The 24,525-nt window shown below is 44.4% G+C and overlaps 1 long non-coding RNA gene across 1 annotated transcript in view; it reads right to left on the bottom strand.

Moving 5' to 3' along the window:
* LOC121279368 overlaps positions 1–24,525 on the bottom strand; it is a 93,947-nt gene that overhangs the window by 31,975 nt on the left and 37,447 nt on the right. Inside the window, exon 2 of the long non-coding RNA XR_005943374.1 lies at positions 18,035–18,156. This is a non-coding gene — a long non-coding RNA (uncharacterized LOC121279368). The remainder of the gene's footprint in view (positions 1–18,034; positions 18,157–24,525) is intronic.

The following is a 24,525-nucleotide window of genomic DNA, read 5'->3' as shown; positions in this document are numbered from 1 at the left end:
AAACTCACAGTGTTGTTAGGAAGGGAGTTCAGGGTTTGACCCAGTGACAGTGAAAGAACAGGATGGTTTGTGACTTGGAGGGGAACTTGCAGGTGGCAGTGTTCCTATATGTCTGCTGCTCTTGTCCTAGTTGGTAGAGTTCAAGGGTTTGGGAGGTGCTATCAAAGGTGTGTTGCCAAGTTGCTGTAGTGCATCTTGTAGATGGTTCACACTGCTGCCACTATGCGTCAGTGATGAAGGAAGTGAACGTTCAAGATAATAGTTTGGCTGTCGATCAAGCAGGATGTTTTGTCTTGGATGGTGTTGAGCTTCTTAAGTCTTGTTGGAGCTGCACCTGCCCAGTGTATTCCATTACACACCTGACTTGTACCTTGTAGATGGCAGACAGGCTTTGGAAAGTCAGGAGGTGACTAACTGACTACCCTGAAGAACTCCTGCAGCATTGTCTGGGGCTGAGATGTTTGGCCTCCAATAACCACAGCCATCTTCCTTTGTGCTAGGTATGACTCCAACCAGTGGTGAGTTTCCCCCCCGATTCCCATTAACTTCAACTTTGCTAGGTCTCTTTGGTGGCACACTCAGTCAAATGCTGCCTTGATGTCAAGGGAAATCACTCACCTCTGGAATTCAGCTCTATTATCCATGTTTGGGCTAAGGCTATAATGAAGTCTGGGTGAACCCAAACTGAGCATTGGTGAGCAAACACCACTTGATAGCACTGTCAATGGCACCTTCTATCACTCTGCTAATGATTGAAACTAAGCTGATGGGGCAGTAATTGTCAGGATTGGATTTGTCCTTTTTGTAGATGGGACATAGCTGGGCAAGTTTTCACATTGTCTGGTAGATGCCTGCATTGTAGCTATACTGGAACAGCTTGGCTAAGGGTAAGGTTAGTTCCAGAGCAGTCTTTAGTACTACAGCTAGGGTGTTGTCCAGGCCCATAGACTTTGCTGATCTAATGCCTTCAGCTCTTTCTTGATATCACGTGGACTGAATCGAAAGGTTTGAAGACTGGTACCACCCAGGAAGAGGCCAGATAGATCATCCACTTGACACGTCTGCTCCACGGGAGGTTTCTGTCCTCCCTAAGCTCTCTTTATGTGTCAAGTGAATGATCCATCTGGCCTCTTCCTAGATGGTACCAGTCTTCAGACCATTCATAGTATGTCATAAATGATCAGCTGTCCTTTTTTACTAACAGGCAACTTGATGTTCATTCTTGATCATGCACAACTTAGAATTATCAGAAAGCAAAGCATGATTTTCTTTAAAAAATTAAGAAAAATAACATTCAGGATTAAGATCATCAGGTTTTAAGTTACAGCCCAAAAGGAACATGAGAGAAGCAGATTTGTTGCTGACATACAGCAGACTACAATCTTCTTTTGCACTGATATGCTGTACTCAACCATCATTGAGGTTAGGGATGTGTTTGGAGCCTCCTCTTCCTGCTAGTCATTTAATTACTCACCACCACTCACGACGGGATGTGGCAGGACTGCAATGATTCATGGTTGTGGGTTTGCTTAGCCCTGTCTATAGCAAGCTGTTTTGCATGCATGTAGTCTGTTTCACGGCTTCACCTGTTCGGCATCTCATTTTTAGGTAAGCCAGGTGCTGCTCCTGGCATGCCCTCCTACAATCCTCATTGAACAATGATTGGTTGCCTGGCTTGATGGTAACGGTAGAGTGAGTAATATGCTGTTACAGATTCTGGTCAAATACCATTCTGCTGCTGATGATGGTCCATAGCGCATCATGGATGCTCAGTTTTGAGCTACTAGATCTGTTCTGAGTCTCTCTCATTTTGCATGAGAGTATTGCCATGTAACACAATAGAGGGTGTCATCAATGTGAACACAGGACTTCATCCCCAAAAGGATTGTGCTGCAGTCATGCCTACCAATGTGGGGAGCTGGGAGTGGAGGGTGGTGCGCGTGGGAGATGGCTCAGGTGGGAAAAGTAGCATAGATAATAGTTTTAAAACAAGGAAATGAGTAAGAGTAACAGAAAATGTGTTTAGGCACCACAGGCAAAAGATGTAATGAAACCACGAGAGAGGAAAAACTAAAGCTAAAGAACAAATAAGCACATAAAAACAAATTGAATGAAGTAGAGGCACAAATTCAATTTGGGGCATATGAGATGGCAGCCTTTACTGAGACATGGGGCTGGATTTTACAGGGCACTTCGTTAAACCAAAAAGTTGACTTTCAGCCTGCGCACCCAAAGCCTAGCTGCCCTGCAGTGATATTACACTGGGAGTAGCCTTAACCGTTTCAGAGTGGGACTTCCACCCCATCTAGGAAGAAATCCCACTCTATAGAGCTGCTGGCCAATTTGATTGGCCTGCAGCTCTGTTGTCCCTGCAGTGCCAGGTTCGAACAGTGGCTACTGCTGGAACTATAGGCTGTCCCCAAGGAAGAAGACTGACGGAACCTGGACTTAAAGGTAAGCCTGGGATTCTGGATGATAGACCCCTGCAAGGGTACAGAGGAGGGTGGGAGGAGCCGGATTTGACGGGCCGGGGAGGGTTAAAAGGAGGGTACGATCTTGGGGAGGAGATGCCTCCGATGGGTAAGGGTCCCTTCAAAGATGGTACCACCCCCTTACAGCTTGACAGCAGACTGCGCAATGAAAACTGCTGGAATACCATCTTGCCTCTGCCTTCCTCTGCAGCAGGTAAAATATAGGTCTCAATAGGCCTAAGGGTGGGTTGCTGCCTGACACATATCTTTGTCCTCCATAACATGAGAGACTGGTCAGGGCGGGTGGGAAGGTGGTGGGAAGGCCACTCGCTTTATTTAATGAGCCCCATGCCTTCACATGTCCTGGAGGGGAGGGGAGGAGGTGGGGGGGGGGGGGGGGGGGGGGGGGGGGGGGGGGGGGGCGGTGCGGTGGTATACAGTCCAGCCCATGGTTGCAAGATAGTCAGGACTGGAGGCAAGTATGCCTGGTTATAAAGGTCTACAGGAAGGATCAGGAGAATACTAACAAAGAAGAGTAGCTTTAGTGATTAAGGATGAAATCACATTAATGGTAAGGGGGAATATCATGAGACATAGACAGTGGAGACTTTATAAGTAGAATTAAGGAACAGAAATGGATTTGAGACTATAGAGGGAGTGCGTACAGGCTCTCTGGTAGCAGCTGTGAGGTGGTAAATTGTATAAATGCTGAGGTTAGACAAGCATGTAGTAAAGGCAGAGTGGTTTTACTGTGGGACTTTAATTTTCATATAGATTGAGATAAGCAAATAGCAGATGTCAGAAAAGTAGTGAATTTCTTGATTGTGTCCAGAGTAGTTTTTTACAACCCAACGAGAGAGCATTCTATAAAAAGATAAAAATAAAAAACTGCGGATGCTGGAAATCCAAAACAAAAATAAAAATACCTGGAAAAACTCAGCAGGTCTGGCAGCATCTGCAGAGAGGAACACAGTTAACATTTCGAGTCCGTATGACTCTTCAACAGAACTAAGTAAAAATATGAAAGAGGTGAAATATCAGCTAGGTTAAGGGGGGCGGGGTGGGACAGGTAGAGCTGGATAGAGGGCCAGTGATAGGTGGAGATAGCCAAAAGATGTCATAGACAAAAGGACAAAGAGGTGTTGAAGGTGGTGATATTATCTAAGGAATGTGCTAATTAAGGGTAGAAAGCAGGACAAGCAAGGTACAGATAGCCCTAGTGGGGATGGGGTGGGATGAAGGAATCAAGAAAGACTAAAAGGTAGAGATAAAACAATGGATGGAAATACATTTAAAAATAATGGAAATAGGTGGGAAAAGAAAAATCTATATAAACTATTGAGGACAAAAAGGGGGATCGGAAAGGGGGTGGGAATGGAGGAGAGAGTTCATGATCTAAAATTGTTGAACTCAACATTCAGTCTGGAAGGCTGTAAAGTGCCTAGTTGGACGATGAGGTGTTGTTCCTCCAGTTTGCATTGAGCTTCACTGGAACAATGCAGCAGGCCAAGGACAGACATGTGGGCATGAGAGCAGGGTGGACTGTTGAAATGGCAAGCGACAGGGAGGTCTGGGTAATGCTTGCGGACAGACCAAAGGTGTTCTGCAAAGCGGTCACCCAGTCTGCGTTTGGTCTCTCCAATGTAGAGGAAACCGCACTGGGAGCAGCGAATGCAATAGACTAAATTAAGGGAAATCCAAGTGAAATGCTGCTTCACTTGAAAGGAGTGTTTGGGCCCTTGGACGGTGAGGAGAGGGGAAGTAAAGGGGCAGGTGTTGCACCTTCTGCGGTTGCATGGCAAGGTGCCGGGGAAGGGGGTTGAGGTGTAAGGGGTGATGACGGAGTCGACCAGGGTGTCCCAGAGGGAACGATCCTTACGGAATGCCGCCGGGGGGGGTGAAGGGAAGATGCGTTTGGTGGTGGCATCATGCTGGAGTTGGCGGAGGATGATCCTTTGAATGCGGAGGCTGGTGGGGTGATAAGTGAGGACAAGGGGGACCCTATCATGGTTCTGGGAGGGAGAGGAAGGTGTGAGGGCGGATGCGCGGGAGATGGGCTGGACATGGTTGAGGACCCTGTCAACCACCGTGGGTGGAAAACCTTGGTTAAGGAAGAAGGAAGACATGTCAGAGAAAATTTTTTTGTGAAAGTGGTATCATCAGAACAGATGCGATGGAGGCGAAGGAACTGAGAGAATGGGATGGAGTCCTTACAGGAAGCGGGGTGTGAGGAGCTGTAGTCAAGGTAGCTATGGGAGTCCGTAGGCTTGTAATGGATATTGGTGGGCAGTCAATCACCAGAAATTGAGACAGAGAGGTCAAGGAAGGGAAGGGAAATGTGAGAGATGGACCATGTGAAAATGTGGAGGGGTGGAAATTGGAAGCAAAATTAATCAATTTTTCCAGTTCCAGACGACAGCATGAAGCAGCACCGAAGCAATCATCGATGTACCAGAGAAAGAGTTGCAGGGAGGGGTACCCGCATGGGCCCCAATTATGCCTGTCTCTTTATGGGGTGTGTGGAACATTCCTTGTTCCAGTCCTACTCCGGCCCCCTCCCACAACAATTTCTCCGATACATCGATGATTGCTTCAGAGCTGCTTCATGCTCTCGTCTGAACCTGGAAAAATTGATTAATTTTGCTTCCAATTTCCATCCCTCCATCATTTTCACATGGTCCATTTCTGACACTTCCCTTCCCTTCCTTGACCTCTCTCTCAATTTTTGGTGATAGACTGTCCACCAATATTCATTACAAGCCTACCAACTCCTATAGCTACCTCAACTACAGCTCCTCACACCCCGCTTCCTGTAAGGACTCTATCCCATTCTTTCAGTTCCTTCGCCTCCATCGCATCTGTTCTGATGATGCCACTTTCAAAAACAGTTCCTCTGACATGTCTTCCTTCTTCCTTAACCAAGGTTTTCCACCCACGGCGGTTGACAGGGCCCTCAACTGTGTCCGGCCCACCTCCCGCGCATCCGCCCTCACACCTTCCTCTCCCTCCCATGATAGGGTCCCCCTTGTCTTCACTTATCACCCCACCAGCCTCCGCATTCAAAGGATCATCCTCCGCCATTTCTGCCAACTCCAGCATGATGCCACCACCAAACACATCTTCCCTTCACCCCCCGGCATCATTCCGCAGGGATCGTTCCCTCCCGGACACCATGGTCCACTCCTCCATCACCCCCTACACCTCAACCCCCCCACCCACGGCACCTTCCCATGCAACCGCAGAAAGTGCAACACCTGCCCCTTTACTTCCCTTCTCCTCACCGTCCAAGGGCCCAAACACTCTTTTCAAGTGAAGCAGCATTTCACTTGCACTTCCCTCAATTTAGTCTACTGCATTCACTGCTCCCAACGCAGTTTCCTCTACATTGGAGAGACCAAACGCAGACTGGGTGATCGCTTTGCAGAACACTTTCGGTCTGTCCGCAAGCATGACCCAGACCTCCCTGTCGCTTGCCATTTCAACAGTCCACCCTGCTCTCATGCCCACATGTCCGTCTTTGGCCTGCTGCATTGTTCCAGTGAAGCTCAACGCAAACTGGAAGAACAGCACCTCATCTTCTGACTAGGCACTTTACAGCCTTCCCGACTGAATATTGAGTTCAATAATTTTAGATCATGAACTCTCTCCTTCATCCCCACCCCCTTTCCGATCCCCCTTTTTTTCCTCAATAATTTATATAGATTTTTCTTTTCCCACCTATTTCCATTACTTTTAAATGTATTTCCATCCATTGTTTTATCTCTTTTAGCCTATTTCGATCCCTTCCTTTCACCCCACCCCACCCCCACTAGGGCTATCTGTACCTTGCTTGTCCTGCTTTCTGACCTTAATTAGCACATTCCTTAGATAATATCACCACCTTCAACACCTCTTTGTCCTTTTGTCTATGACATCTTTTGGCTATCTCCACCTATCACTGGCCCTCTATCCAGCTTTACCTGTCCCCACCCCACCCTCTCCCCCCCTTAAAACTAGCTGATATTTCACCTCTTTTATATTTTTACTTAGTTCTGTTGAAGAGTCATACGGACTTGAAATGTTAACTGTGTTCCTCTCTGCAGATGCTGCCAGACCTGCTGAGTTTTTCCAGGTATTTTTATTTTTGTTTAAGAGAGCAATTGTTAGATTTAGTAATGAGTAATATTTAATTAACTATTTAAAGGTACCGGAACATTTATCTAATAGTAATCATAACATGATTGAGTTCAACATAGTGTTTGAAAAGGAGAAATGTGAAGCAGCTCCTAAAATTTAGGTAATGTTGACTTTAATAGGATTAGACAGAGGTTGTCCACAGTTATCTGAGCAAATTTGTTAATGGGTAAAATGAGGTGGTTGGTGGGAGGTGTTCAAAAATGAATTTAAGTGATACTTAATCAGTTTACACCCCGAAGGGGCAAGAGCTTTACCTGCCAAAAATACAGACATGGATAACCAAAGTAGTAAGAGACAACTTAAAACCAAACGAAGGCATACAACAATGGAAAAAAATAACAGAGGTCCTTGTTAACAGGAAAGATACAAAGTACAACAAAGGGTGACAACACAAATAATACAAACTATAAAAAGGGAGTATCAAAAGAAACTTGCAAAGGACATTAAAAATAACACAATCCTATTTTACAATTATATTAACAAAAAGAAGTGGCATGGAGTAATGTAGGTCTCTTGAAAACTGATAATGGTGATATTGTCAAGAAAATAAGGAAATTGCTGAATAATTAGTTTGCATCCAATTAACAGAAGTAGAATAACAATAATGAAGAAAGTAATGGCACCAAAGAATGACAAATCCCCAGAACCAGATGGTTTCCATCCCAGTGTTTTAAAGGAAGTAGTTGAGACCACTGCAAATGCAGAAATTATAATCTTCCAAAATTCTCGATTCAGAAATCGTTCCTTTAAATTGGAAAGTTGCACATGTCACTCTACTATTTAAGAAAGGTGATAGATGGAAAGCAGCAAATTATAGACTAGTTAGCCTAGCATTTGTTGGGAAATCTCCAGAGTTTATAGTTAGGGATAGGGTGATTGAACACGAAAATTTTCAGCTGATCAAGAGGTCCAGCAAATGTCTATGTATATTATTTATATGGACTTCAGGAAGACATTTGATAAAGTCCCTCAAAAGAAACTGTTAGCTAAAGTAGAAATTCATGGAATTTTTAAGGAAAATTATTGCCCTGGTTAGGAAATTTGCTGAGCAGCAGGAGAAAGAGATTGGATAATGGTCAGGCACTCTGACTGGCAGGATGTGACTTGTGGTGTCCTGCACATATTTATCCTGGGCTTCCATATTTATAAATGATTTAGATGATGGAATAGAAGCCACATATCCAAATTTGCTGATGGCATAAACATGGGAGGACATTGTAAGCAGTATAGATGGAAGCATCAAATTAAAAATGACATTGATAGATTAAACGAATGCAAAAACTGTGGAAAATGGATTTCAATGCAGGCAAATGTGAGATTGTCCACTTTTGAAGTCCAAAAGGATAGAACAGAGTACTTTATGAATACTGAAGATGTAAAAAGAGCGGAGATTCAAAAGACTTAGGATCCAGATACATAGATAATTACACTATCATGAACAGGTTCAGAAAATAATCAGAAAGGCTAATGGAATGCTGGCATGTATATCTCGGGAACTAGAATATAAGCGCATAGAAGTGAAGCTGCAGCATTAAAAAATGCCTTGTTTTATTTTTACATTACTATTCCATGGAAGTTTGATACAATTCAGTGGCTTGCTAGGCCATTTTAGAGGGCAGTTAAGAGACAGCTATATTAGTGTTTTAATAAAAACAGATAATGCTGGAAACACTTAACAGATCAGGCAGCATCTATAGAGAGAAACAAAGTTAACGTTTCAGGTTGATGATAACCCTTCATCTGATGCTGCCTGGCCTGCTGAGTATTTCCAGCATTTTCTGTTTTCATTTCAGATTTCCAGCATCAGCAGTATTTTGCTTTCATATCGATGTGGGTCTGGAGTCACATGTAGGCTAGATTTCCTTCACCCTAAAAGCTGTACAACTTTCCATCAGTTCTGGAATGTAAGCAGACACCCTCTGTAGATAACGTGAAGGCACATGACAGCAGTAAAGAGAAGAATATGCCAAAGGGTGGCCTGAACACAATCCTGTTTGACCCCATTGTGGATCTCAGAGGGTTCCGATGTTGCCGTGTCATAGCTGACCTTGCCCATCATGCTGTCATAAAAAGAGGTCACATTGAGCAGCTTCGACGGGCAACAATATTACTAGTGCAGTAACAATACTGCCATTCCCATCACAGCAGCTGGTGAATTTAAACTCATTAATTAAATAAATCAAGCGTTAAAAGCTATTATCAACAATGGTGAACACAAAACTACTGGATTGTCCTAAATCCCAATTGGTTCACTAAGGCATTTAAGGAAACAAATCTGCTGTATTTTACCCAGTCTTATCTATATAAAACACCAAACACACAGCAATGTGGTGGACTCTTAACCACACTCTGAAATAGCTGAACAAGCTATTCAATTGCACCAAACTACTAAAAACAAAATTAAGAAAAGTTAAATAAGATGAATCATCCAGCATTAACCTAGGCACCAGGCACAACAATGCTACACCATGCAAAGTCCTCCTCACTAAAATCTGCAGAGTCAGAGTCATAGAGGTCCACAGCACAGAAGAAGGCCCTTCAGTCATTCGAGTCTGTGCCAGTCAAACAAGTATCTAACTATTCAAATCCCAATTTCCAGCTCTAGGCCCAAGGCCTTGTATGTCATGGCATCGCAAGTGCACATCCAAATATTTCTTCAATGTTATAAGGGCTTCTGCCTCTACCACACTTTCAGACAGTGAGTTCCAGGTTCCCACCACCCTCTGGGTGAAACACTTCTTCCTCACATACCCTCTAAACCTCCTGCCCCTTACCTTAAATCTATGAACCCTGGTTACAGATCCCTCCACCAAGGGAAAAATTCCTTCCTATCTACCCTATCTATACCCCTCATAATTTTATACACCTCAATCATGTCCCCCCTCAATATCCTCTGCTCCAGAGAAAATAACCCAGTCTATCCAATCTATCCTCATAACTAAAACTCTCCAGCCCAGGCAACATCCTGGTAAATCTCCTTTGCACTCTCTCTAGTGCAATCACATCCTTCCCATAATGCAGATTCCAGAACAGCACGCAACACTCTAGCTTTGGCCTAATCAGCGTTTTATACAGTTCCAGCATAACCTCCCTGCTCTTGTATTCTATGCCCCGGATAATAAAGACAAATATCCCATATGCCTTCTTAATCACCTTATCTATCCTGCTACCTTAAGGGACCTGTGGACATGCACACCAAGGTCCTTCTGATCCTCGGTAATTCCCAGGACCCTACCATTCATTGTGTATTCCCGTGCCTTGTTTGTCCTGCCCAAGAGCATCACCTCACACTTATCCAGATTAAATTCCATTTGCCACTGATCAGCCCATCTGACCAGCCTGTCTATATCCTCCTGTAATCTAAGGCTATCCTCCTCACTATTTACCACTCCACCAATTTTCGGGTCATCCGCGAACTTACCGATCAACTCTCCTACATTCATGTCTAAATCGTTTATATATATACCACAAACAGCAAGGGACCCAACATCTGTCCCTGTGGAACCCCACTGAACACAGGTATCCAGTCACAAAAACACCCCTCAATCATCATGCTCTGCTTCCTGCCAGTCAGCCAATTCTGGATCCAATTTGCCAAATTGCCTTGGATCCCATGGGCTCTTACGTTCGTTATCAGTCTCCCATGAGGGACCATATCAAAAGCCTTGCTGAAGTCCAAGTAGACTACATCAAATGCATTGCCCTTATCTACACATTTGGTCACCTCTGAAAAATTCAATCAAATTGGTCAGACATGACCTCCCCTTAACAAAACCATGCTGAATGTCCTTGATTAATCCCTGCCTCTCCAAGTGTAGATTAATTCTGTCTCTCAGAATTGCTTCCAATAGTCTCTCCACCACTGAGTTTAGATTGACTGGCCTGTAGTTCCCTGGTTTATCCCTTCCTCCCTTCTTGAATAATGGTACTACATTGGCTGTCCTCCAGTCCTCTAGGCCAGAGGAGAAGTGCCAGAGATGTATTGAAAATTATTGCCAACGCCCCCTGCTATCTCCTCCCTTGTCTCACTCAACAGCCTGGGATACATTTCATCCGGGCCTGGAGATTTAACTACTTTCAAGCCTGCCAGACCACTTAGAACCTCTTCCCTTTCTATGCTAGTTTCTTTGAATTATTTCACAGTCCTTCTGCCTGATTTCCATGCCCATGTAGACACAAAGTATTCATGTAGAACCGTACCTATGTCTTCCGGCTCCTCACACAAATTACCACTCTGGTCCTTAATGGGCCTACTCTTTCTCTAATTATCCTCTTACTCTTAATGTGCTTTCAAAATAACTTTGGATTTTCCTTTATTTTACCTGCCAACGTCTTTTCATGCCCCCTTTTTGTTCTCCTAATTTCATTTTAAGTTCCCCCCTACATATTCTATACTCCTCTAGGGCTTCCGCTGTTTTGAGCCCTCGATATCTGCCATAAGCCTCCCTTTTTCTCTTTATCCAATCCTGTATATCCTTCAACATCCAGGGATCCCTGGATTTGCTGGTCCCACCTTTTATCTTTACTTGAATATGTTGGCCCTGTACTCTCCCTATTTCCTTCTTGAATGAGTCCTACTGCTCTGACGCAGATTTACCTAAAAGCAGCTGCTCCCAGTCCACTCTGGCCAAATCATACCTGAGCTTATTAAAATCAGCATTCCCCCAATTTAGAATTCTGATTTCTGGCCCATCCTTGTCCTTTCCTATAACAACTTTGAATCTAACTGAGTTATGATCATTATCTACAAAATGTTCCCCCACTGATACCTCTACCATTTGCCTGGCTTCATTTCCCTAAAATTAAGCCCAGGATCTCTCTTGTAGGACCTTCTACATACTGGCTTAAAAAGCTCTCCTGGATGCATTTTAAGAATTCCGCTCCCTCTAAACCTATAACATTATGACTAACCCAGTTAATGCTGGGGAAGTTGAAATCCCCCACTATTACTACCCTATTATTTTTACACTTCTCTGAAATTTGCCTATATATCTGCTCTTCTATTCCTCTGACTGTTTGGGGGCCTATAGTACACTCCCAGCAATGTGATTGCTCCTTTTTTGTTTTTCAGTGCTACCCATATGGCTTCATTTGAGGAGCCTTCTAAGGTGTCATCCCTCCTTACTGCTGTAATTGATTAATATTACAATACCTCCTCCTCTTTTACCTCTTTTCCTGTTTCGCCCAAAGATCCTATATCCTGGAATATTGAGCTGCCAATCTTGCCCCTCGCTCAATCATGTCTCTGTGACAGCAATGTCACCAATGTCCATGTGTTAATTTGTGCCCTCAACCCATCTGCCTTATTTGTCAGACTCCTTGCATTAAAATAAATACCATCCAACAATGCCAAACTCCTTTGAGCCTTAACTATAATTTCTATGCCTTCCAGGCTCACTTGCTCTCTCTTCTAATTTTGGCTGTGCATCTCCCCTTGCTGAACCTCCTCTCAGGATCCCATCCCCCTGTGAAGTTAGTTTAAGCCCTCCGCAACAGCACCAGCAGACTTTCACGCAAGGGTGTTGGGCCCAAGCGGTTCAGGTGCAACCCATCCACCTTGTGCTTGCACAGGAACAGGACAGTGAGCACATCCTGAGTGAGGCACAGCCAGAGTGGGTATTCGGAATTTGATGCAAAGCGGGAATTCGGTGCATAGGGGACGAGATGCTCTTTGCATTTTTTCCTTGCTATCCAACTTCTTAAATCTTCAGACCGTGCTGCAGCAGTAGAGGCTACAAGGGAAAGGAAGCACTGGTAAGTAGTGGGTAAGGTACTTTAATCGCTTATAGTTAAAGGTCTTTTTGTGATTTACAGTTTGTGTATTCTACAGTAACAAGGATCAGGAAAGAAGGGCCCTAGAGTAATTGACTTAAATGGTTTAATTTAATGGGATAAATCATGGCAGGAGCGCTCAAAGCTGCGGTGTGCTCCTTGTGCTCCATGTGGGAAGCCAGGAACATTTCCAGTGCCCAGAACCAGCAGGTGTGCAGGAAGTGTGTCCAGCTGCAGCTCCTGGAAGCGCGGGTTTCAGAGCTAGAACAGCGGCTGGGGACATTGTGAAGCATCTGCAAGTCTGAGAGCATCGTGGATAGCATGTTTAGAGAGGTGGTCACACTGCAGATGAAGGGACTTGAGGAAGGAAGGGAATGGGTGACCACCAGGCCGTCCAAGAGAAACAGGCAGGTAGTTCAGGAGTCCCCTGGGGTCCCGCTCGCAAATCGGTTCCTCCAGAAAGTACGGACAGAGCCAAGCTTCTGGCACCACAAGCAGCCTGTCTGTACAGGAGGGGAGGAAAGGGGGAAGAGCAATAGTAATAGGGGGTTCTATAGTCAGAGGAACAGATAGGCACTACTGTGGCCATCAATATGACTCCAGGATAGTATGTTGCCTCTCTGGTGCCAGGGTCCGGGATGTCACTGAATGGCTGCAGGGCATCCTGAAGGGGGAGGGTGATAAGGCAGAGGTTATGGTACAGGTTGGTACCAATGACATAGGCAGAAAGAGGGATGAGGTTTTGCATCAAGAATTCAGGGAGTTAGGCAGTAGACTAAAAAGCAAGATCTCTCGGGTTGTAATCTCTGGATTACTCCCAGTGCCACATGCTAGCGAGCTCAGAAACAGGAGAATAACATAGATGAATACGTGGCTTAAGAGTTGGTGCAGGAGGGAGGGTTTTAGATTCTTGGATCACTGGGACCGTTTCTGGGGAAGGTGGGACCTGTCCAAGCGGGACGGTCTACATCTGAACCAGAGTGGGACTAACATCCTTGCGGGCGGGTTTGCTAGTGCTGATGCGAGGAGTTTAAACTAATGCGGCAGGGGGAGGGGACACAGAATATTAGCAGAATAGGGGCACCATCATAATACAGTAAAACAATCAAGTCAGAGGCAGTACAGCTGCATTAAGTTTCAAGGGAGTAAGGCAAGGCTGGATGGCCTCTACTTTAATGCCAGGAGTATTACAGGTAAAACGGATGAGTTAAGGTTGAGGATTGACACGTGGAATTGTGATATAGTAGCCATCACTGAGATGAGGTTGAGTGAAGGGCAGGATTGGCAGCTCAACATTCCATGATATAGAATCTTCAGGTGAGACAGGGGCGGGGGTAAAAGAGGAGGAGGCATTCCATTATTAGTTAAAGAGTCAGTTACTGCAGTAAAGAGAGATGATATCTTGGAGGGGGCATCAAATAACGCTTTGTGGGTAGAGCTTAGGAATAAAAAAGGGGCAACCACATTATTAGGTGTTTATTATAGACCCCCAGATAGTCGGTCGAAAATTGAGGTGCAAATATGTGGACAATTTGTGGAGGTGTGTAAAAACAATAATAGGGTAATTTTATTAGGTGATTTCAACTTTCTCAGCATTAATTGGGATAGACATAGTGTTAAGGGCTTGGATGGGGTGAATTTCTTGAAATGTGAACAGGAGAACGTTTTAAGTCAATATGTAGATGGTCCAACAAGGGACGGCACAGTGCTGGAACTAATTCTGGGGAATGAAGCTAGACAGGTGGCTGAGGTGGGGGTGGGGTAGCATTTTAGTGATAGCGACCACAACATGGTACAATTTAAGCTTGTTATGGACAAAGGAATCGACAAGTTCAATAAAATGTTTTGGATTGGGGGAGAGTGGATTTTAGTAAAATAAGGCAGGATCTGGCCTTAGACTGGGAACAGTTACTTGTGGGGAAACCTACAGAGGAACAGTGGGGGGCTGTTCAAAAAGGAAAAGGGGAGGGTACAGGCTCAATATGTTCCATCTAGGGTGATAGGAGGAAGTAACAAGCCCAGAAAACCATGGATGACCAGAGATATTCAGGTTACGATGAGAAGGAAAAGAGAGGCTTTTAGCAGGTACAAGGGAAGCAAATTAGCAGAGGCACTGGTGGAGTAAAGACAGTGCAAGGTGGAGCTTAAGAAAGCAATTAGGAGAGCAAAGAGGGGATATGAGAAAGCTCTGGCTAGTAAAAGTAGGGAAAACCCCAAGATATTCTATAAGTATATCAATGGGAAGAGGATAACCAGGGAAGGAGTAGGGCCCATAAGGGACCAAGGGGGAAATCTATGGGTGGAGCCAGAGGACATTGCTAGAGTGTTGAATGAATACTTCACATCCCTCTTCACCCAAGAGAATGAGGATGAAGGTATCGAACTCAGGGAGAGAGACTGCGAGGTTCTTAAGCAAATTGATATAGGGAGTGACATGGTATTGGAGGTGTTGGCAGGCTTAAAAGTGGACAAATCTCCAGGTCCAGATGATTTGTGTCCCAGACTGCTGAGGGAGGCAAGGGAGGAGATCGCAGGGGCTCTGACCTGAATTTTTAATTCCTCTCTGGCCATGGGGGAGGTGCCAGAGGACTGGAGAACAGCTAACGTGATTATGCTATTTAAGAAGGGTTGTAGAGAAAAGCCAGGGAACTACAGGCCAGTGAGTCTCACGTCAGTGGTAGGGAAAATATTGGAGCAAGTTCTGAAGGAGAGTATCTATCTCCATTTGCAGAGGCAAGGTTTGATTAGGGATAGTCAGCATGGCTTTGTCAGAGGGAGGTCATGCCTAACAAATTTGATTGAATTTTTTGAGGAGGTGACCAGGTGTGTAGATGTGGGTAGTGCAGTTGATGTAGTTTATATGGATTTCAGCAAAGGCTTTGACAAGGTCCCACATGGGAGACCTGTAAAGAAGGCAAAGGCACATCAGATACAGGGTAATTTGATAAGGTGGATTCAAAATTGACTTGGTTGTAGGAGGCAGAGGGTGATGACAAAAGGATGCTTTAGTGACTGGAAGCCAGTGTCCAGTGGTGTACCACAGGGATCTGTGCTCAGTCCCCTACTATTTGTCATTTATATAAATGACATAGGTGACTATGTGGGGGGTAGGATTAGTAAGTTTACAGATGACACAAAGATCGGCTAGGTGGTTAACCAGTGAGGTTGAGTGTCTTGGGCTACAGGAAGATATAGATAGGATGGTCAAATGGGCAGATAAGTGGCAGATGGAATTTAATCCTGAAAAGTGTGAGGTGATACACTTTGGAAGGACTAATTTGACAAGGAAGTATTCAATGAACGGCATGGCACTAGGAAGTTCTGAGGAACAAAGGGACCTTGGCGTGTGTCCATAGATATCTGAAGGCAGAGGGGCATGTTAGTGGGGTAGTGAAAAAGGCATATGGGACACGACTTTATCAATCAAGGCATAGTTTACAAAAGTAAGGAGGTCATGTTGGAGTTGTATAGGACCTTGATGAGGCCACAGCTGGAGTACTGTGTGCAGTTCTGGTCGCCACATTATAGGAAGGATGTGATTACACTGGAGGGGGTGCACAGCAAATTCACCAGGATGTTGCCTGGGACTAAACATTTAAGTTATGAAGAGAGGCTGGATAAACTTGGGTTGTTTTCGTTGGAGCAGAGAAGACTGAGGGGCGACCTGATCGAGGTGTACAAGATTATGAGGGGCATGGACAGGGTGGATAGAGAGCAGCTGTTCCCCTTAGTTGAAGGGTCAGTTACAAGGGGGCATAAGTTCAAGGTGAGGGGGGGCAGGAGGTTTAGGGGAGATGTGAGGAAAAACTTTTTTACCCAGAGGGTGGTAACGGTCTGGATTGTACTGCCTGGGAAGGTTGTGGAGGCGGATTGCCTCAAATACTTTAAAAAGTACCTGGATGAGCACTTGGCATGTCATAACATTCAAGGCTATGGGCCAAGTGCTGGTAAATGGGATTAGGTAGGTAGGTCAGGTGTTTCTCACGTGCGGTGCAGACTCGATGGGCCAAAGGGCCTCATCAGCACTGTGATTCTGTGATTCTGGTACAGGTCCCACCGTCCCCAGAAACAGTACCAATGTCCCAGAAATCTAGAGCCCTCCCTCCTGTACAATCTTTCCAGCTACGCATTCATCTGGACTAACCTATTTCTATACTCACTAGCGCGTGGTACCAGAAGTAATCCAGAGTTTAGTACCCTGAGGTCCTATTTTTTAATCTGCTTCCTAGCTCCCTAAGTACTGCTTGCAGCGCCTCAGCCCTCTTTCTACCTATGTCATTGATTCCTTGATCAATATTGCGAAACCCCCTCTTCTTTTACCTCCTTCCCTGTCTCACCTAAAGACCCTATATCCTGGAATATTGGGCTGCCAATCCTGCCCCTCTCTCAACCATGTCTCAGTGACAGCAATTACATCATACTTCCATGTGTTAATTTGTGCCCTCAGCTCATCCACCTTATTTGTCAGACTCGTCAGACCATGATCTCTGTCTGTTTGCCCTCCCCCTTTAGAATGCCCTGCAGCCGTTCAGTGACATCCTTGACCCTGGCACCAGGGAGGCAACATACCATCCTGGAGTCACATATAAGGGCGCAGAAACATCTGACTGTTCCCCTTACTAGTGAGTCTCCTACCACTATTGCTCTTCCCCTCTTTTTCCTCCCCCCCGTGCAACTTAGCTACTCACGGTGCCATGAGCGTGTCTGCACTCCCCAGAGGATCCGTCACTCTCACTGTTTTCCAACACAGAAAACAGTTCTCAAGCGAGATGCACCCTGGGGATTTCCTGACTATCTGTCTGACACCTTTCTTCAGACAGATGGTCACCCATTCCCTCTCTGTCTGCACTTCTATAAGCTGTGGGGTGACCACATCTAAAAGCGTGCTATCCACGAAAGTCTCAGCCTCGTGGATGCACCTCAGCGCCTCCAGCTGCCACTGAAGCTCCGAAACTGGGAGCTCAAGTAGCTGCAGCTGGTGGCACTTCCTGCACACGTGGTCGGTCAGACTGCAAGGAGCGTCTAGGACTTCCCACATGTAGCAGGCGGTACATAATATGGGACTGAGCTGCCCTGCCATGCCTCTAATTGAAAAAAAAAACCCTTACTTTAAGTTAAATACAGTAAAAAAGTTAAATTACTTGACTTGAGTGAAAATTGCAACAGCTGTCCCACAGACTCATCAAGCCTGATGTAGTCATCTTCACAGAATCATACTGTTTAGCCAATGCACAACAATCCTTCATTACCATCCTTTGGTCTTTTCTATCCCACCAGCAGGACAGACCCACCAGATATACAGTCTGGAGGGAGTATTAAATATTGGCTCTGGATCCCATGAAGTTTCATGGTCTCAGGTCAAACGTGGACAAAGGAAACTCCTGTTGGTTACCACCCATTCCAGGTTGAAAAGAATATGTGCAAAGCCCTGTGCCAAGTTGGTGCTGTGCTTCTTCAGGCTCCTTGACATTGAACACAAGTTTTACAAAAGGCTTCCTAATGCATACACCAATCAGCCTTCTTCTATAGCCTGGCCCATTGAAGTCCTCATCTGTGTTCCCTGCAGCTGAACTAGTGTGCATGTTCCCTGCAGCAGAACTAGTGTGCAAACTCACCCTCTGGTGAGCTGGAATCTGCCTCTTGTGCCTGGTGTCTCAGCATGTGTAGGATTGCCTCTGTCCTAGCTTCCAATCGTAGCTTTGTTCATCCTCCTGAGCAATCTCCAGTTTTTGAGTATCTGTAATTAAAAAGAGATAAGGGCTGTGTTGTGACGGGGGAAGATAAGAAAATAAGGAGTGCATGCTGACATTTATCAGTAGCTTCTAAGTCATAGATATTGAGGGCTGAAGGAACAGTGGAATGAAAGGAGGGTTAGATATGTAAGTACTCTCAATCTTCAGTCACTTCAGCCCTGCCGATTGCCAAAGCCTCAGCTATGGTGCTCATCATAATGGAAAGCCTTGTCTCTTCCATGGGAATTAAAGACATGCCTTCTCCCCACTCACTAATTTCTGCTGCCTTCTATTTTATGTCACCTTCTCCCTCAAAAAAGACGATATCACAGTGAGTGCTGTGCAAACCTTTGGGTAATGTGGCTGTCTTGGTTGAATAACTGCCAGTGTATACAAACTTTGAGATGTTGATGTGAGGCTTGTAACAATGCTAAATACTTGAAGGTGAGGTAAAGGATAAGAATGTCATGGATAAGTACTAATTGATATAACCTGTTGGTAGGTGAGTGATGGGGGTGTAGTGAATTGAGTAGATGAGGTTAGTTGTGCAGTAGGTAAAATATGACATTTGAATATGCATTTGCTAATCTTGATTCATGTGAGATAATTAAATATCTCATTGCACTGCACCAGTTTGTAGAGGCTAAACTTCTGGCACTGATATGTACGGTTTTGTCTTCCCACTACTGTTTGCCTTTTGAGCACGTCTGTAGGGCCTCTGACTCTCCTAGGGACACAGGATACCCCCTCATTCTTTTCTCTCTTCCACCAAGAGCTTGATGCACGCTCCCTCCTATGGTCAGCCATTGTTTATTTTTCCAACAGCACAATATCCAGAATGATCTCAGCATTACCAGCAGCATATCAAGAGGTACATGCTAGCTTTAAGTAGTGCTAGGCACTCACGATATTGGGCCTCTAATGCTTTCTGCAAATGACAGTGCGAGGAGTGCTGGTTGCATGTAGCAATCATGGCATGAACAGGCCTAGATTCAAAAATTGGAATCTAGTTTGCACTGCATTCAATAGGCATGGAAAATCACACATCACGATCCCTACGCTCATGTTTGGACGGTATCCTATTTAACTGCCCAGTTCCCACAACATAATTTAAATTTCAAATGGTCAGTTTTGCTACTGCAGTTGATCAGAGAATTATCAACTTCATTAAGGAATCCACCATATTTGAAAACAGACTTCACTTAAGGGGGCAGGATTTTTACCTCGTCGGGCAGGCATAGTGGACAGGCCTGGGAGCTGTTGCGAAAGCGACCGCCGCCCACGATTGGGCCCAAAACCACGATTTCATGCTGGCCAGCCAATGTCAATTGTGCGCTGCAATGCTGAGTGCTGCCAGGGTGGGGGCGGGAGAAGGGCGAGTGTAGAGGTTTGTGCATGCGTGCGGGTGTGCGTATTGAAAGCTCCCTGAAGGCACAGAGCTGCCTCAGGGAGCTGAAGATTTATAACAGTACAAATGAAGGTGTAAAAAAATAAGGTGAACATGTCCCCTTATGAGCACGGTCTTGCTATAAATAAGATTTAAACATCTTTATTTTATTTTTTAATTCCTGTTGGGAACTTCATCTCGCCTGTGGTGAAGTTTCATAAAAAGTTCAAAGGCCACTTGGCCTTTTCACCCACCCGCCAACCGAATGGTTGGATGGGCAGCGAAAAATCTGATTTAATTGATTAACAGCCTTAATGGGCCTCTTAATTGTCGGCGGGCACATGAGAGAGGCAGCAGCGCACCCACCAAGCGAAATATCGCAAGAATGCGCAATGATGTTGGGATGGTAACCCAACATCATCGTGCACTATTTTACTCTCATTTGAGTCAGGTGCACGCCTGCCTGATGAGAGAAAATTTCTGCCCTTGGGCTCGATCAGCAAGCCAACCTATGTGGCAGCAGAGCATTAGAGTGACTTTTATTCCCCCTTCCAACTGAAGTAAATGAGTCAGGGCAGTAGCGCAACCAATGGATGGAATTTCCATCCACTGTGCTTCTGCTGGTATTCTAGATTCATGGGAAGTTCTAGGTCAGTATAGTGTATTTTTGTCTCCCACAGCACCATTGCTAGGGTGTACAATCAGATACATTTTGAAGCAAGAAACACCAGACAAAACTAAGTTAGAATAGAATTATTCTGTCCTTTCTGCCCATTGCATACTTTCTATGCAGTGCAATGCACTAGTGAAAATTAGTATGTTCATGACAAAAGGATTATTCCAATAAATTGCTCTAAATTTTCTATGTGAGTTCCCAGATTTGGGCTGTTGGTTCTTTGAGAAATGTTCCAATTCCTCCCTGCATTCCCCACCACTTTTCAAGAAGTTTATGCTTGGGATTTGGCTGATGCTGACAAAGCTGGAACTCATTGCATAGTTTCCTTTTTGGGGATTTTCTGCCAGATGTCATAGAGATTTTACAGTGCATCCAACCAAATATTGACAGGTGTATTATGATGGAATACAAATGTATGGAAATATGCAATTTTCTTCATTTGTTCCGAGCAACACATTGCAACAAGAAACAGCTGTTGTCCAGTTGCAATGAGCAATAGAGGGTGGTGCAAGTGAAATCAACCACACATCTACATTTTTAAAATTATCAAACAATAAAGTAACAGAACAGACTATAATCTCACAAATTCCTCTAACTTTCGTTCATAAATTTTGCCTAAGTAGATGCAATATTTAAAAAATGCTCAAGCTCATCAAGCAGCAGAGACAACATCCAAGCTATGCTGAGGAAGCCCCCCACAAACTAATGCTATCAATCTCCACCAAACAAAATTTTCACTGCAAGCCTGGGTTTCCTCACACCATCAACAATAATAACAACTTGCATTTCTATAGCAGCTTCAACACAGTAAAATATCCCAAGGTCCTGTACATAAGTGTTTTAAGACAATTTTTGACAGAAGGCCACATTTAGTGATATTCTGATGGATGACCAAAATCCAAGTCAAAGGGGTAGGTTTTTGGGGAGCATCTTAGGAGGGGGAGAGAGAGAGAGAGAGAGAGCGAAGGGTAGAAAGGCTGAGGTATAGAGAGGGAGTTCTAGAGCTTAACATCCAGGCAGCATAGGCACGACTGCCAGTAGTAGGGCAATGGAAACCAGGGTGCACAAAAGGCCAGATTTGGAAGAATTAAGAGACCTTAAAGGGTTGTAGAGCTGGAGGAGGTTACAGAGATAAGGTGGGGCGATGCCAGGGAAGGATTTGAATTCAAGCATGAGAATTCTGAATTTGGGTTTTGCTGGACCCAATGTACATCAGTGAGTACACGGGTGAAGGGCAAACAGGACTTTTTCACAGGTTAGGACACAAGCAACAGAAATTTGGATCAGCTGAAGTTTACTGAAAGGTGGCTGAAAGGCGAGGCCCAACAGGACAGCATTGGATTAGTTGAATCTGGAGGTAGTGAAAGCAAGGTCCATAAAAGCACATTATAATCAATCAAGATTATAATACTGCCTAGATCCCCTTGTATTATGGAAGTTTGATAAAAGCTGTAGTTAAACAAATATTGTTCTCATTAAATTCAACTTCATGTGAAATAGTAAAATGTTTACACTTGCTCAGAGGCTACCACTGTGGAAAAGTGTTCAGCCAATGTCAACAATTTACATCATGTGTTTTAATACAACCAGCTGCGTGAATATATGTGAAACTAATCCAGCTTACTTGAAAACGCTTCATAAATCTGTTGCTCACTTTTTAGCAGTAACAGAACACAGTACATAGATTTTTTCTTCTTATAAATCTTCAAGGCCATTGTCCTGTTTAAGGAACCATGTTTGTTGATTTTGGCCCATTCCCTCCCTCTTCCCTGAAGCTAAGTTATCCTCAGGCATTGAGGATGGCAGGCCAGCTAGGACAGCATTGGAACAATTAAGAGGTGAAGAGTCACAGATGTGGGTTTCTGCCACAAATGGGCTGACATAGGATAGAGGCAGGTGATGTTATGGAGGTAGAAGCAGGTTGTTCTTTTTTGATGGACCACATATGGGGATGGATGCTTGAGCAATATACAACAAAGGTGCTGCTAAGGGTTAGAATTATCTGATTCAGCCTGAAGCAGGGACAAGGATGAGAGCAGTGTCAATGATATGGCGTTTGTAGTCGCAGCTGAAGGAGATGATATTATCTTCCTAATGTTTAGCTGTGATTGAGCATGGCACAGGAAACACCAAGTCAGTAAAGAGGTCTAGAGAAGTAATGGAGAAATAGAGACGAATATCATCAGCATACATTTAAAAACTGATCTATGGGAGGAATTTAATAACCTCTCCCAGATGAGTTTGGAGATGGAGGGCATTTAATCGGGTGGGAGGGTGCCAAGTGGGAACACCATCACCCTCTACCCTGATTGACTGGGATGGGAAGGCTTTTGGACGGCCTTCCCACTCTGCGGCTAATTAATGCCCACTTAAGGACCTCGTCCTGCCGTTGCTGGTATTCAGCCAGTGGTCAGTGTGGCATATGGAAAGCCTGAAAGGCAAACTCTGTCAGGGTAGCTTGCAGGCTCTCTGGGTGTGGTGGTGGGAGGCGGGGGGTGCAGAATCCCCTGTTCAAAAGCACTCAGAACCTGATCGAGGGACCTGGCACTGGGAAAACGGTGCAAGTCCACTGAGAGCTCCCATGTCATTGTTGCCAACAACCCTTCTCCGCTCTCCCATAGCTCCCACCCTGCAGCCTCTATCTTGCCCTCACTCACCAGTGACTTGGTCCCTCTGATTGGCTAGCAGCTCTCAGGAGGGGCAGGGCCCTGATCCTGGGGGCAGATACTGGCAACTCAAGTGCCTGAATGATACTTAATACCGACAGGCTTTCCGCAAAGGAGGTTACGTGGGGCTATCCCTTGCTCTCCAACCGGTGGGTGAGACCCTCATTACTACACCACCCTATGTCTGTGACTGATGTCACTGAAGGTCAGCAAAATAAGAGAAAACGGAACCAAGAATCGATCCTTGAATGATTTGGGAGATAATTGTATGAGGTAGGAACATTGCAAAAGTTGCCTTGTTGACAATCAGATAGGTAAGAGTGGAACAAAGTTAAGACAGTCAATGACTACAAGAAGTTGCATTTATATAGCACCTTTTAAGATAGAAAATGTTTCAAGATGCTTCACAGAGTCATAATCAGAAATACATTGATGCCTAGTCCCACTAACCTAAACAAAGGGCAGGAATTGAAGATGAATGGTGTGGTTAGAGTATATTAAAGGCTATAGAGACATCAAGAAGGGCAAGGAGGAATAATGCACCATGGTAATACTCAAGAGTGGATGTCATTTGTGACATTGATTAGAGCAATTTTGGTGTTTTGCTAAGGATAAAAACCTAATTGGAGAGATTCAAACACAGATGTGGGAAAAATGGGAACACATTTAAGACACATCATCACATTCAAGGATTTTGAGGGGAAACTGAATTTGCAGATGAGGCAGTACTTTGTAAAGGAACTGAGGATGGTTTTAAAAGGAAGGAACAAATACCCACAGCTCAACACAAAACTATCCACTATCATCATCAGTGAAGGAATGGGTAGTTTTGTTTAATCTTTCCATACAACATTTTAATTTTGGATCATCCAGTTCGCTCTTGGCAAAACCCAATCTATCTTCATCTTCTGGTAAAATGGAGACTTGCTGAGGAGCCACTGACAACTGGGATATCACGGAAAGTTTAATTTTGGAAAATCACAATTGGCTGCAATCATTAGACAAAGATATTGTTCCACTATGATACAAATAGTCTTTCATAGATGTCTAGCAGCAAAAATAACATTTCTTAGCAACACTACAAAAGCTATGTGCTGCTAAGGTTTCAACTGGGATTTCTCATAATACACTAGAAAAAACAAGCTCTTCAATTGTGATGATGTTTTGCTGGACTGGTGCCTAAACTGTCTCTTGACAGGGAACTCTAATGAGCCAACTGTGTAAATAAGAATGCACTTACAAGATCTGCAACCCAAGTGGGCTGTAATTATGAGTAGATATTTTGTGAATACCCTGAAGGCTAATGAAAGGCCGCAGAGAAGTATTTTGTAGAATTAATTGTGCATTTGGAAGACTTTTGATGATGAAGTCAAATGACTACAAAAAAATTAAATTACAGGTGAAGTCACAATAGAGTAAGTTTACACTGATCAGAGAATGTGGATTTTATATACATTATGGGGTAATATATTTTATTTGCTTAAGCCGGATTTCCACTGAAGTTGCGGAGTGAGGGAAAGTCCAAGGAAAGTCACTGTCAGGTTCTCCACTCTATCATGCAATCCAGAGCCTTCCTACAAATTTAACAGAATTTTTTTTTCAAAAGTAGTATGTCCCCAGATCAATTAGTCAGTTGCCTATGAGA

This window comes from Carcharodon carcharias, chromosome 6 (genome assembly GCF_017639515.1).
Source record: "Carcharodon carcharias isolate sCarCar2 chromosome 6, sCarCar2.pri, whole genome shotgun sequence".
Classification (NCBI taxonomy): domain Eukaryota; kingdom Metazoa; phylum Chordata; class Chondrichthyes; order Lamniformes; family Lamnidae; genus Carcharodon; species Carcharodon carcharias.
Note: the sequence above shows the minus strand (reverse complement) of the source record. Positions and strands in the feature narration are given on the sequence as shown.